The sequence below is a fragment of the Euprymna scolopes genome, chromosome 9 (genome assembly GCF_053919585.1).
Source record: "Euprymna scolopes isolate OS-2025 chromosome 9, ASM5391958v1, whole genome shotgun sequence".
In the NCBI taxonomy this organism is placed as follows: Eukaryota; Metazoa; Mollusca; class Cephalopoda; order Sepiida; family Sepiolidae; genus Euprymna; species Euprymna scolopes.
Genome location: NC_136490.1, coordinates 97,285,599 through 97,299,292, shown reverse-complemented (window position 1 = coordinate 97,299,292; position 13,694 = coordinate 97,285,599).

Genomic DNA, 13,694 nt, shown 5'->3' with positions numbered 1-13,694 from the left:
GTGAAGGGAGCCGATACGCGAACTAGCTGTAGAAGGGAAGGCCCCGAAACGGTGCGTATTCTCTCCTGATGACCCAATATTATCTATAAGACAAAATACCCCCCAAACATGACTACATAAAGTTTTAAAAGATATGCTATGAAATACCCCCCAAAAGCACCATCCTATAAAACTTAGACGATGAAAGCTCTAGCAAGACTCTTTATCTCTCTCTTGACATTAACTTTATCCGAAAAGAAAACTGCTAATAAACATTAGTATATACAAGCCTATAAGGTAAGCTGTTTCTCTCAAATACAACATCTTCTGTTGTTCGCTTGCTTCATAGCGAGTTTCTACTACTGTTCCGGTAGTAATTTTTAGCCTCTAGAAACATGGCTAGTCCGTTGACTGTCAGGAATAGACTGAATGGCGACTGGGAATAGACCAGTGACACCTGGAAAGACAGGGGACGTTGGGAAAGACCAAATGAACTTATCGGGCTAGCAACCCAGAGTTCTTATAATATAAGCTACAGACAAATACAAAGAAAAATGCCCTCAAGATCCACCGAAAGGGAGGGAGGATGATGGATCCAAAAGAAACGAACGGAATATGACCCAGACATGCCAACGTATTATGATTAAAGAACATACGGAATTCCCATGCGTCTGTGGACGAAAATTCAACTCCCTAAAAGGAATGAAGATTCACCAAAGCAAAAAGGGATGTGCCAGTCATCCAGTGACTCATATGCAGCGCTTTGATACCTCAGATAAGACGTCGGAACATCAAGGCCAGGACGCAACCCACAGTGCCGAGGATATCGAAGCAATTGGGCCAGTGGGTAAGTTAAAACTCCCCAGAATCAAACAATTCGGAAGAATAGTGTATGCTTGATCATACAATAAGCAATGCATTACGTAAAGAACTGGATAGAAAGAAGTATGATCAATGATTAGAAGAGTGCGGTTATGTTATATACCGCATTTGCATTGCATTATATGGTGAGAAAGTGAAATCAACTAAACCACCCGTCAAGAAAAGCAGACGACAGCGGGGGATGGCAGAGCTTAGGAATAAGAAAAGACATCTAAAACGACAACTCCGCGTTTCAAATCCTTTTGAAAAAGTGGGTTTATTAAACATTTGGAAAGATCTCAAAGATAGACATAGCGGTCTTAGCAAGGTGGAACGCACCAGGAAAAAAACGACTAAAGCGGAGAAAAGAGCGCGATCGGTTCATTCAAGGACCATATAAATATGCCGGAAATCTATTTGAACAACCAAAATCAGGAGTATTAAAAACGGAACAACATGTCTTAGAAACCCATCATACTCAGACCACAACCGGCACATCCCACTGGAAAAAAATAGCAAATTGATATGGCCAGAAATTCCTCAAAAATAGTTCAATATGAACATAATGACGTATACACAGGTTAAACGCGTTGTCTTCAAAGCTAGAAATAAATCTGCACCAGGCCCGAATGGCATCCCCTTCTTACGTTACAAAAGATGTCCAAAAGTACTTAAATGGCTATATATTAACTTGAAGTTGGCATGGAAAAAAACTTCATGTCAGTAACCAGTAGATGAAAGCAGACGGTGTGTACATACATAAGGAGCAAAACGCAGAAGCTATAAATCAATTTCGGCCAATCTCATTTCTTAACGTAGAGGGGAAAATATTTTTCGCAGTAATGGCTTCAAGAATAACTAAATTCCTACTATCAAACAAATATATCGATATTTCCGTGCAAAAAGGTTGTATCCCTGGAATAGCTGGTTGTCTGGAACATGGGAGAATGATATGTGAGGCTATCCAAAGATCGAAAATAAAAAAACTGACTTGGACATCATTTGGCTCGATTTAGCTAATGCATGTGGATTAGTGTCTCATCAAATGATTCAACTATCCTGTCAAATACACCACATCCCAGAGGGAATACGCAAGACGATTTCAACATATTTTGATGGGTTTCACATGCGGTTTACCACAAATGACTACACGACAAACTGGATGAGACTTGAGATGGGAATTGCAATGAGATGTACAGTATCGCCTATACTTTTTGCTTTAGCGATGCAAGTAATTCTCAAAGCAGCAGGAAACAATGTAAGCCCTACTAAATTAGGCGAAGAATGCGAAATGTCACCATTAAAAGCTTACATGGACGATACCACGATCCTCACATCAAAAGAAGCTGACACCCGCGAGTTACTCGGCGTTATGGATGAAATGGTGGTTTGGTCCAGAATGACTTTCAAGCCTAAGAAGTCCAGAAGCCTCTCTCTTAGAAAAGGAAAAGTGCATGAAGATGTCTGTTTTTCAGTGGGTGGTCAGAAAATTCCTATAGTCTCAGAAGAACCAATAAAAAGCCTGGATAGATGGTACGATACCACCTTGAAAGACTCCAACCAGATTAAAGTGACAATAAAAACCGTCGATGAGAGTCTAAAGACGATTGGGCGCTGTCCACTTCAAGGTAAATACAAGGTATAGTGTCTTCAACACATGCTCATCCTAATTCTTTCATGGCCTTTTCTCATACATGAAGTAACTTTGAGTACAGTTGAGGCAATCGAAGCGAAAATCAATAGATATACGAGGAAATGACTAGGTTTGCCTCCAGGATTATCAAATGTTGCTCTATATAGCAAACAATCCAAACTAAAATTACCACTCAAGTCTATTGCAGAGGAGTTCAAAGCAGGGAAAGTCAGATTCCAGATGATGTTGGACAATTCCAACGACACTGTCGTAAAGACAGTACAACCCTCTCTTAAAACAGGAAGGAAATGGAAAGTCCGAGATGCTATAAATGAAGCGAAAGAAAATCTTGCCTTCAAAGAAGGGAAATCTGGACTGGGAATGACCAGCATTCAAAGATGGTCTACGGCTATAATATAATCATATACCCATACTTAAAATTCATAATGATCGGTTAATTAGTTTAGGAGTGAATCTGATACATACAAATATATAAACATATACAGATAATTAAAATTTATACTGATCGATTAATTATTTTAAGAGTGGATCCAACACATACAAATATATAATCATATATACATATTTAAAATTCATAATGATCCGTCAATTAATTTAGGAGTGAATCCAAGACATAAAACTATATAAACATATACACATAATTAATATTCATACTGATCGGTTAATTAGTTTAGGAGTAAACCCAATACAAATGTCATTACTTGATCTATTTACGTGATTTTGGGAATGTAACAAATAAGCCGATATATCATATATATTTTGAGTATGACATTTTCGTTACTCAAATCAAAAACATTCTTCTGTATTTTTTTTATAAAAGTGTTCATGTGTATCACATTTAGCATTTAAAAATCAAGAATATCGGAATGTGTAAAAAAAAAAAGGAAATGATGGCGATTGAAATCGCAACACTTATGCTAGTAATTCGTCACACTACCCGCTGCACTAAAGACACAACCGTTTTTAGAACGTTGTGAGATATCTTAATACATATATTTCTCTTTCACTCGATCTACGCATGCGCAGAATGACGCCACTGTGCTACGCTCATCAATGTGTTATTCCTTTCAAGTTTGAACCCTTTTTTGAAGCCCTTAGCAATTATTTTATTCGAATAAATACCCCTAATAAAATTCTGCACCATTCAATCTTTTGAGTTATTGCACGCTGTCCAACGATAATCCGTCTAGGAGGAGATACAATTTGAAAAACGGAGACACACATACAGAGACATAGTGAGATATATATATGAGATTATAGACTTATCTACTGCCATCATTATCACGGAAACCGCAACATCATCTATTGTTCCTATTAGACACAAGGTCGGTTTTTACTGTGGGGAATATCCAGTGCCCCAAAAAGAGTCTCTCTCTGGATAGGAACAAAAATTTAAATTATCTCAGTCAGGAAGGATTTCTCCTCCACTGATCGAGGACAGAAAAGGCAAAGTGTAGGATCAGAACTGATACTACACTGTGATATTGGCCCTGAAGACATCATTATCGTCTAGAATCCATAGCTGTCTCCTGCCAACCATCGCAGTGTCGAACGATGCAGCAACAGTAATCAAAATCGACAGCTACCAGTGAAAGGCCAGAGAACATTTCGGCCAAGATAAACCATCATCATCATCATCATCATCATCATCATCATCATCATCATCATCAAGTTCATACGCTAATGGCTCCTCTTTTCCCGGTGTTTCACTGATTAAATGACGTGTATCTTTTTTATTACCGCGTTTACATTTATTGCCAACAAGAATTCGTTTTCCTTACCTTTTGTTGTTTTCGTGTTTATCACATATTTAGTCTTTTATTGCTAGTGGGAATTGTGGTACACTAGGCGATCAGCCATCGTCCACCCGTGCCGCCGATGAAATACACCCGACTAGCTACGATCACTGTCAACAGTTTTCTCCACTCTCTAACTGTGCCTAAATCTAAACTCTCATTCTACGAACACAGCTTCTTTCCTAGAACTGCCTGCCTGTGTAACACTATTCCATAGGGCTACTTCCCGGCCGACTACAGTATGGTAGCTATCAAGTCTAATGTAAACAAGTTCTCGTTGAACCGTCGTCTTAAATAATCAAATTCTATCCAACTTACACCATTTAAGATTACTACACTGCTACCTTACATTCATTAATACTTATTCTCGAGTGGCCTTCGGGCCTTGATAAGTGGTGACTCCCTTGTAAAAATAAGAGCTTGTTTGAAAAAAAAAATATGCAGAACATATGTAATGCATATGGCACCATGAAATTATTCGGGACTCAACTTTCGAAAACATTTGGCATACGTGAATGTGGGAAAATATGCAGAAGACATGTCGCTTATTAAAATTAAACCTTGAAAAACATCGGAAAACGTGAAGATATTGAAAAATCAGATATGGCTGACCTTATATGGAAAGAAAAGGGAAACCATCTCACATTATAGAATCAAGCAATGATGTAGAGAATGATGCCTTTAAAAGCAGGACATTTGTTAAGGGTGGGGCAGTAACCTTCTCAGTAGACTAATATAGAATTACGCTGCCCGTGATTGAATGATGACCAATGAATGTTTCACACGCCCATGTTGATATTGTCATCGAAATCGGTGAAATTGCCCATTTTTGAGTCAAATCGATTGATTGCCTACCCTAGTTGGGGACCCATTCCGGTGCACTGGGAGGAAGCTTTACACGCCTCTCCATAATGACTTAGTCCACAATAAATTGTAGTCTACATTGTACTGTACAGAACCTACTGTTGGTTTTATAAAATTATTTTATATATAACGGCTTGAATTAAAGTTTAAGATGCAAAAGTCAAGTATCATAGTTCAGTTGTGCTTTAAACGCAAACATTCATTTCGAACGCGCCCTTATCATATCCAAGAACCTACTGATGATTTTATATACCGGGTCTTTCTGCTTGTGTGGTCATAAAACTTCTCAAATGCCTTTCTGTTGTTAGGCTGTATAAGGTGTTAACTTTGGTCAAAATCGTACTTTCTTTTATTAGGTCTTCGATTATCGATTATCAATAGTTATCGAAGACATTCCGATAGAAAATCTTGCTAAGATCACTGCCAGGTACATACATTACATTTGTGTAACGTTTGATAAAAACCGGCCCAGCCGTTTTAAAGTCTGTACAGAACTCTCCCTCTCTCTCTCTCTCTCTCTCTCTCTCTCTCTCTCTCTCTCTCTCTCTCTCTCCCTCTCTTTCTTTATCTCTCTCTCTCTCTCACACACACACAGTCTCTTTTATATAATGGCAGAAGACAGATAGATATAATATGGGAACCAATAATCGTAAATAGTAGCTTAGAACACCAGCAAAATCGAAATAAATAAATAAAAAAGATGTTTGATATATAGTAATAAATAGTAATACAAACATTTTGTTTGTCATGAAGATTCTCACGATCGAAATGATGCGCCTGATGGAGGCTTTCTTGCGAGTATGAATGACAATAAGTGTATTTGAGGTTCAATTATTCTCCGTGACTTTTCAGCTGAGGTCTGTATAATTTGCGCCTGTATAATTTTCTTAGGCCCATCGCGACTATTTTTTCTATTAGTAGTAATTGACGTTTGTGTCATTTTGGATTATAGAATTTCTCTTATCTACCCTGGATTAGTCTTAAAATGGTCTATCTATACTTCTAAGTATGTTTATCATGTGTCATTCTATTTACATTTAACCATCATTAGCAAGTATAATTTGCTTATTTAAGTTGGTTTTTGCACTTAAGAAATTCTTAATATTGCAACTGTTTTCATCAATATTGTGGTGGGAATAGTGTCCATTCTACTTTTTATTCACATTTATCCGATTTTTTTTTTTTTTTTTACAATCCTTCGTACTGTTTCTAGTGCTCCTATAATTAATGGTATTAATGTAGTTGTCTTTATATGAAATTTCGCTATTCTTTCTAACGACTCCCATGTATGTTTGTTACATGAAAGGGATGTTCCCTTCTCATCTTCTCATGTAAGTAAGAAGACAGACTAGATAAGTGAAAATGATATAAGGAAAAGGCTAGAATCGAAGCCTGTAGGCAAGTGTTAAAGATAATAGATAATTGGAATCTTGGGAATCCAGTCCATTGTTAATTCTTTTAGAAATAGCTAAATATTATTAACGTCAGAAATAGAGTCAATTGTCCATTCTTTTAGAATAACTAGATATTAAATATGTCAGTTAAAAGAATGGACAATGCGAGTTAAAAAATATTTTTTAAAAATAGGTTAGATATTAAACAATTAGAATTGAGGATTCTTTGTTTGCAAAGGGGATGTTTGGACAGACATATGTAAATCCACGTGAAAGTAGTAATGTTGGGAACCACACTTCTGACGTCATAAGGAGAGGAGATTTCTCAATATATTGAATCTGTGGGGTCAAAGTTAGAGAGTCGAATTAGGATCAGATAATCAGAGCAGATCATATAGTGATAGAATCAGTTGGAGAGTGGTAGCTCCTTAGAGGCGAAGGGAGAAGAGGAGACCATGTAGTCGAAAAGGTTTGAATTCCTGACATCACCAACCGGCCGGTTGAAGAATAAAGAAATCATCTATATTTTGTAAGTGTTGTCTTCGTGTCGTCTTTACAACCGAAAATGTACATGTGTTGTGTATATTTATCTATAAACGAACTCTTGTATAACCCCCTTACAGGTAAGATGCCTCCTCCATCATAAGTGAAGTATCTCCTTCCCTCTATATGTGTAAAGAACAGTTGCATTAATATCTCCCAACTGCTCTGTGTCCCTGCTATACATGTCTTGTTATACATGTCTCTGATATGAACCGTCATCTCTCCCAATATTTAACATTTCTACTATTTAAAATTTTTTCAGAGTTATGTTATTTACAGTTTCATCCTCGGAATTGATGGAACTTCAAAACTTAAAATACTAAATTAGAAGTACAACCATGGATTTCTAAATCAGATTTTATAACCACAAATTTTTAATTGATAATTTTAGTAAAGAGTAAAAATATAATCTATTATGGTCTAATTATTTCTGGAAAAGCAGATATTAGATAGGATGGAGAATAGTATTATGTCTCCCAGTTCGTGTAGAATATGTCTTAATAAAAAGCTTGTTATAATAAAATTCACCGAAGAAACTTATTATATTGTAGAAATGCCCTATAAACACATTAAACTGAAATTAATTCATGATGAAACATTTTAGTAGATTCGTTACGCTCTTATGAGTAATTATATTTTGGACTTTCCTTAGTATAAGTATTTATACGTGTAATTTCATAAATTTTTATGCCGATATTTGCATATGAATTCATACTGTGCGTATGTTAGGACAGAGTTAGGTTCTTTGGATATATTCTCGGCAAGCATTAGAGAAGGCACATTCTTAACGCGAGAGTTTAAAATCTCGTCCCACCTATGTGCGTAATTTGGAATGAGGTCTTAGTTTCTTTCATGTGAGTATTTTAAAGCTGCCGCTATTGTCCGGAGAGTTTGCCAATTTTTGCAATAGCTTCTACAACTTCGAACACTGTAGACGTCAGTTACCTTCGTGATCGCAACTTCATAGACGCTGAAAACACCAACAACACATAGTAACATCTATATGTTATTGCTCCCCCATATTTTCTACCTACAACTGTGACAGTGTCTTCCCCTTTTTATTGTATTTGGGGAACGTAAAATGTTTCTTGATTAGTACTTAAGTATGTTGTTGCATTGTGTATTATGTTAATTACCATCTTACATGCTTAGTATTACCGTTTTACTTTCGTAAAACTGTTTATCTATGAATCAATGTATGTAAATTTAACTGATCCTTTACTATTGCCATGGATTTCATTAGGTTAGATTCTATGGATGCAGAGATGAAAATGAAATAACAATCATTCAAGGAGATGCACACAAACTAATATATTTATTATGTATTTAGTGTGTTTGTTTGCATGCGTATGGATATATATATATATATATATGATACATACACATACATAGAGAGAGAGTCTGTGAGACAGATATAAACACACACACACATACATACATACATCACACACACACACATATATATATATATATCATGATTCTTTGAGGGTTAGAGAATTTATATATCACAATCATGAAGAGAAGACATTACAAATTACAAAAATCCATGATTATCCAAATTACAAAAATCCCTGAGATTACAAAAACCCATGATTAAAAACGTTCTTATAATAAAGTAAACGGTGTGAAGAGGAGAAGAGAAAAAAATGGAAGAGTCAGCTGTCTGGTTTCGCCCTCGCTTTCTCAGAGATGTATCGAGGGGTTTTGTTTTGAAAAACAAGGAGGGAGGAATCGAAAATATGTACAATTTAAAATGAAATCACGCTGCGTTACGTTATGTGTGAGGGGGCGGGGGAGAAAAATGGGGGAAAGCAATTAAAATAAGGCAACGTTATGATATTACTCGAAGATCCTAGCGACTATTCACGCTCAAACCCAAGAGGCATCCCCTCTGTTTACAGAGAGAAGGCCTTCTCAACCGAACGTGAAAAGTCCTCAAGACCTTTGTGGAATAACGAGTAAGCACGACTCATGATTGAAAATGAGTTCGTGCTAAATTTCGCTGCAAAAACCCATCATGTGCAGCGAACTTTAGCACGAAATCATTTTCAATCAATGATGTTACGATTTTCCTGAAAGTGGATCACATGTTGGATTTATGGAAGCATAAAACACATCCATATTCGTATATGAAAATTAAACAGTCAAGAACTAACTCTCATGCCTTTATTAAATAAAGTTCACTGCCGTTTTTAATCTGATCTGATCTCAGTTTTAGTAAATAATTAAAAATAAATTAAACATAAAGAAAATAAATCCACTTTAAATATTATTTCTGAAAAGGACTATTCTATTATTAATAACAAATCATAACATAGAGCTAATTATTAAAGTAGATTTTCTTTAATGTAATATGCAAATTAGATAATTTCTTTAATGTAGATTTTCTTTGAATAAATATTATAAATAGAAATGATGATGAAATAAAAGTGTATAAAATCGGTTTTCAGTAAATTCGTGAAACAGTGTACGTTATATATATATATATATATATATATATATATATATATATATATATATATATATATATATATATATATATATATCTGTGGAAATATATTTTCTTATAATACATACCAATTCTTATTTAAGGAGCTGAATGTAATTACAAAGCAATATAGGGAATAAATGACAAAAAACTATATCCCAAAGTTCATGATGTTGATCATCTTATAATTTATTCCTTTAATTCAGATAACATTTACAATTCTTGACAGTATCTGTTTCGAAGCGCCAAATCAATCACTTAATTATTATATCAATTAGTGAATCTATTTTCCCCTTAACTCATCAGAAGAAATATCAACAATCAATACGTCAAAGGGAAATAAAGTATGTTTTGACATGATTAAAGTTCGAATATTTAGAAGAGAAGCTGCAAATACCTTATAATATGTTTTCATTATTCCAATTTTAATTTTAGAAATAAAGTCACTAAACCCATCTATTCGGATTAACAAGTTCTCTTAATTTAGGAATATTCTGCCAAAATGTTATATTTAATAATTAGTAAATTTATTAATTCTAATTAATGTATTCATACTTATGAAAATAACATCAATAATTATAATCTGTTACATATGTTTGCATATACGAAACTAAACTAAAAAAAAACTGTTTACAATTTACGGTTATATTAAATTATTTATTAATTTGAATTTGAAATCATACACAATTAAGTTCACTTAATTGTTATAATCATGTTTATTAATACTTTAAATATAATTTTTAGAATTAGTTAATTCTAAACTTATGATTATGATTGGTTGAGATTATAATGTCGCTAAATACTCCTTACCGTCAATTGTTTACCTTTAGCGTAAAAAGGTAAAAATTATTCACTTTATAGTATGATAGAGTTACTGCCCTTAGAACAAATCCATTGATATATTAACTTACTTTTTTTAACATTCATTCTTTCCGTCCATATTCCACTAATAAGTAATGTTTATACAGTTCTAATGTCTTTCACTTAATATTATTCAATGATTAATTCGGTGTATATTATAGATTAATTAACTAATACGTTTAATATAAAATGTTAATTTTAAAACTATTTCAATCGATAGTCATAAGTCATTAAGTCTTAATATCTAATTATGAATTAATTAGTTTTAAATTTACCTTAATTTTTATTTATTTTTTATTATGTTTTATCAATATTATAAATTAATTAGTTATTACATTTACATTTATTTATTTTTTTATCAATATTATTATTATAATTATTTTGAAAGTAATATTTTAAAGTTCACATTTCACACACTTTTACTAATTTAATATTCGACAATCTAGTATCAATAAACATTTTTCGAACTAATTACTTAGTTAAGTATAATTTTTGTTTAACATTGAATAGATCCTAATTCCCTAATAATTAGGTTTCAGCGTTTCCTAATCTCATAATAATATGTTCTTTTACTTTTAATTAGATAAATTTATATTAAAGTGAAATCTAATTCTAATTTTACTTTAAGTTATTTAAGAATTATAAATGTTATTTGGACATAATATTATAGATTATGTTACTTTCGATTTACTTTTACTTAACTCCTCCTACCATATGTATTCCTTTTTTTTTCTTAATTTAACTTGTAACTCCAAAATAAATTTATAGACGTTTAGTTAAATTAAAACATATATGGTTTATCTTAATTGATGTTCAATACATATATCTTATTATAACTATAATATTGTTTTTACATCTAGTCTAACAATTAACACATTTGGCTTATATATTTGAGTCCACACACTAATCGTATAATAATCACTTGTTTCAACATATACAGTTTATTTTTAGATCAATATTTGAAATCTGATTACTATAAATACATTTGTAGTATTATAATTATTACAAATTTATCATTCCTACCCATAAACTAATTTTCTTGGCCAACTAAAGTTTAACATGTCTAAACCTTACGATCCATCTAGAAGTTATAATGTTACGATCAACAACTATTCCCTATTCTAATTTAATATTTAATTTTTTCCTCCACATCTTATAATATAGTTGTATGCTCTTTTTTATCACTTTACAATTAAATACTATATCATGTGATATATATTATCATACTTTTCTTCATGGTTCATTCTAAATATTAATTTAGATATATCTTGCCATCATATTTGCTATCATTATCTAAATGCACCTGACCAATTTAATTAGTTTATAAAGTTTTACCATTGTTACTCTGATTATCTTTATTAGCTAATTATAGTTTATAAAGAATATTTATCTCCATAGAGAAAATACTTAAATAATCATGTTATGATAGTTTCATATATTTTCTTCTAATCTATTTTTTAAAGCATGTTATATGTAAGCCTTATTCTAATTAAACTAGTTATAAATTACTATTATGAAATTTTAATATTAATATACTATTTTTTAATATTTTAATATTTATACTATATCTTCACGTGATATTTTGAAATCAGACAACACAATCCATAAATAATTCATACCCTTTTCTTTTATTTTATGTTTAATTTATTATTAAAAATTATTGAATTTAGATTTATTTTTTTATCTATTACTTTATTTTCATTATTTTCATTTTTATTCTCATCCCCATTTATTTATATGTTAATCTCTATAAAGTAAATTAAATTTTCATACTTTGTACGTTAATTTAATTTTAATTAATGTATGTTTCTAATCAGGTTTTAGTCGAGATAATTTATACTTTCATCTATGTAAACAGTTTTAAATTACTTCCTGGCGTTTGTTCAGGAGGTTTACTTTGGATGTTATTATATGATACGATTCAAGATTACAAAGGTTACACCGGCGAGTCTTATTTGATGTGTATTTACAAGCACTACCCAATATCGACCATTTCAATTTGTATTCAATTTTGTTTTTCCTAAATTCTATAATCCAATTTGCTAATGATATTGTTTTCTTCTTATTGTTAGCGTGTGGTAAGGATGCTATATGATTATTAAATCTATCTTTAAAGCTACATCTATAGCGACAATATATGTTCTAGTTCTGTTATTATCTATTACTTCACATTTAAATGAGCTATTTACCTTCTGACGGACATTCGTCAATATTTCTGCAGTTGCAAAGTAAATCTCTTTCAATGTTCTGATTATTTAATAATCTTCCTTCGTTTGTCTCTTTGTCTGTTTTTGCATTGTTAGAATTTATACTAATTTTCACTAAATTAGTTATAGTCAAAAAAGATAATTTAACATTATTACGGTTTATAATTTTACTTAGATTAGTTCCAGTAAGAAAATTGTTATCAATAATTTGAAAAAACTCTTTCAGTAAATTATTTTTTATGTGGGCACTGTAAGGTGGATTAAACCAAACGTAATTTCTACATCTATTTTTCTTTTTAGTGATATTACCCTTCTTATTTTGGGACGTTCTAGTATTCTCTATAAAATATTATTTTTTACTACAATTAATATTTTTTATACAATTTTTACCCATTGCCACATTGTATGAAATAACATGTGATAGTTCCGGTTTTGATACTTTCCCTTCCTTTAATATTTTATTTACATTTTTCATATATTTTATTTCACCTTTATATCAAGATCTAGCTAATGTTTCCTTGTAATATTTTTTTGTTTTAAATATATCTTCGTTTTGTATGATATATTGATTAAGTGATTGATTTTGCGCTAAGAAACAGATACTGTCAAGAATTGTAAATGCTAACTGAATTAAAGGAATAAATTATAAGATGGTCAACATCATGAACTTTGGAATATAGACTTTTGTCATTCATTCACTATATATATTTATATATATATATTGCACTAATATATATATATTGCACTAATATATATATATATATATACACACATATATATATATATATATATATATATATATATATATATATATATATATATATATATATAAGAATACTGAGGCAAATAAGAACAGAAATTATTGAATCCTGTGGTATAAAGTCATACAAAATATTTTTAAGGGGTAATATTTTTATATAAAATAATCCCAGCCAAAAAGGGAATAGCTCAATATACTTGATAGAGCAAATGAAATTTTTATTTTTTATATTTAAATTACATTCAGAAAAAAAATATAATTTTTCGAAAGAAAAATTTATTATTTGA